The sequence below is a fragment of the Octopus bimaculoides genome, chromosome 5 (assembly GCF_001194135.2).
Source record: "Octopus bimaculoides isolate UCB-OBI-ISO-001 chromosome 5, ASM119413v2, whole genome shotgun sequence".
Lineage (NCBI taxonomy): Eukaryota > Metazoa > Mollusca > Cephalopoda > Octopoda > Octopodidae > Octopus > Octopus bimaculoides.
This window is the reverse complement of record NC_068985.1, coordinates 24,130,507-24,133,006: the sequence shown is the minus strand read 5'-3', so window position 1 is coordinate 24,133,006 and position 2,500 is coordinate 24,130,507. Positions and strand designations below refer to the sequence as shown.

The window sequence follows — 2,500 nt, the reverse complement described above, 5'->3', positions numbered from 1 at the left end:
TATATATATATATATATATATATATATATATATATATATATATATACATATATATGTGTGTGTATACATATACATACACACACATATATATATATATAGTAAATGAGTATAAGCATATATACGTACAGGTATGTGCATACCGACATCCACCTGTATGTATAGGTGCATATCTGGGTACAGGACATTGCAAACAAAACAGAGACGAGAAAACACACAAGCCACATAGAGAACATTCTACTTCATCAGCTACCTCCGTTTTAACACCGGCGTTTCGAAGAGCTATACATCAGTAGCGACTCCGGCACTCGGACTGTTCGGGCTTAGCCCGAGTATAAATTTAGTAACGTAAACATATATTTGCAATCTGATTTAATTTCTGCCAACATCGACTTCAAGTATGTAATTGCATCCAAGAAATTGGGGTCCTTTTATTGAACCTGGTCGCAGTTCATTTATTTTCGTTCAGCATCTGGCGGTCATCTTAGAGGTGCCCTGTGTCAAAACTATCATTCGTAGCAGACGTTCTCTCAGCATCGTTCACACGCACCTGACTCGGGCTCAAAAGTTACAGCCCGAGTTGTTATCTATAATCGTAAAAATTAAAAGTAATACAAATTCAATTTTTTCTTGAAACAATAACTTTTTGAAGAGATTAGGACTTAACTTCCAATCTATGAAAAATTTCCTTTCTACAATATTCTTAAAAGAAAGAAAAATTATCCAGCAACTTGGGGATAATAAGAACGAGTCTTGTAGGTGTAAAAGAACTGGCATCTCTTGTCAAGAATACAGATCGCTGATGTTTGCTGTGCACTCTGCTGTCGTAAAATGATTGCTGTAATTCTCTCTAGGATATAATTCCAAGTGTGATTTCGGCCGAGGTAAATACATCTAGATTACAGTAGCAAGTGAGAATTATTTGGAAAGAAATGTTTAGAACGACAATGTTCGTGATATTAAATATTTATCTCTTTATTGCCCACAGGGGGCTAAACATAGAGGGGACAAACAGGGACAGACAAAGGGATTAAGTCGAGCACTACATCGTTAAAAATAATAAAATATATACATACATATTTAATCGACCCGGAAAGGATGAAAGGCAAAGTCGACCTCGGCGGAATCTGAACTCAGAACGTAATGGCAGACGAAGAAGAAAATCAAAACGAATGCCTTTTACCTGTTTCAGTCATTAAACCGCGGCTGTTGTGGGACACCAACTTGAAGGGGGTTTGTCGAACAAATCGACCCTAATACTTGGTTTTTAAAGTCTGGTATTTATTCTGTCTCTTTTGCCAAAATACTGCGCCACGGTGTTGTAAACAAACTAACACCGGTTCCCAAGCGGTGGAGGAGGGCGGGCAAAAACACAAAGACAAACACATATGTACAAATACACACACACACACATACGAGGGGTTTCCACTCAGCTTCCGTCAACCAATTTCAATCACAAGGTGACACGCATAGTGATCGAACCCTGAAACCACGTGGCTACCAAAACGAGCATCTTAACCACACAGCCAAGCTTGCACTAGACAGTGCTGAATACAAAATTATCCCTATGATGACATCGTATTGTCCGTTGGCAGTGATGTCTTGAGGCTTAGATTGACACTGGGGAATGGGAGGTGGAGTTATGTTTCAGTGGAATAAATCGAAGGAAAAATGTCTCATTTTGTGGATCACTTCATAGGGTTCATCTGTTAACGAGCCTCTCTGTGTATTATATGCCTTATCATTAGTTGAACTAACATTATATCGATCTTCCTTCGATCAAATAATATGTCGAAAAGGACGGGGCAGGCTTACACTATGCAATCATCTTGCGATCGAAGCTATATTTAACAGCTAACGAATATCGAAAAATGGCGTCGCACTGTAAAATCTAAAAACCATAAAATAGTTTTCCTATATCAACTTGTAACGGTAAGTTATTGAACAACGATACATCTTCCACTATAAGCCATATATATAAGAGTAAGGAATATATTCATACGATCACAGACAAAGCAACACACACACGCACATATATATATACACACACATATATATATACACACACATATACACACGTGCACAAAGATATATACATATGTGTATGCATGATGTGTGTCTATGCCTATATGTATGAATATGAATTTATGTATATATCTATGTACATGAGTGTATACATATGTATGTGTGTGCATGTACATATATATATATACATACATATATATATATTTATGTGTGTTTATATATACATACGTATATCTATCTATATCTATCAATCTATATATATATGTATATATATATATATATAAAACAAATAGTAAATGAGTATATACATATATACGTACATATATATATATATATATATATATACACGCGCGTGTATACATGTAGACAATATATATGTGTGTGTGTATATATATATATTTGCATATACATACATGAGCCTATATATATATATATATACGTATATATACATATATATATACATATATATATATATATA

The 2,500-nt window shown here is 34.9% G+C and overlaps 1 protein-coding gene and 1 long non-coding RNA gene across 4 annotated transcripts in view; one reads left to right on the top strand and one right to left on the bottom strand.

Moving 5' to 3' along the window:
* Nucleotides 1-2,500, top strand: part of LOC106867714 (probable vesicular acetylcholine transporter-B) — a 292,276-nt gene that overhangs the window by 16,785 nt on the left and 272,991 nt on the right. The gene's annotated exons all lie outside the window — the stretch shown is intronic.
* Nucleotides 391-2,500, bottom strand: part of LOC106879491 (uncharacterized) — a 29,579-nt gene continuing 27,469 nt past the window's right edge. Inside the window, exon 3 of the long non-coding RNA XR_001410640.2 lies at nt 391-584. This is a non-coding gene — a long non-coding RNA (uncharacterized LOC106879491). The remainder of the gene's footprint in view (nt 585-2,500) is intronic.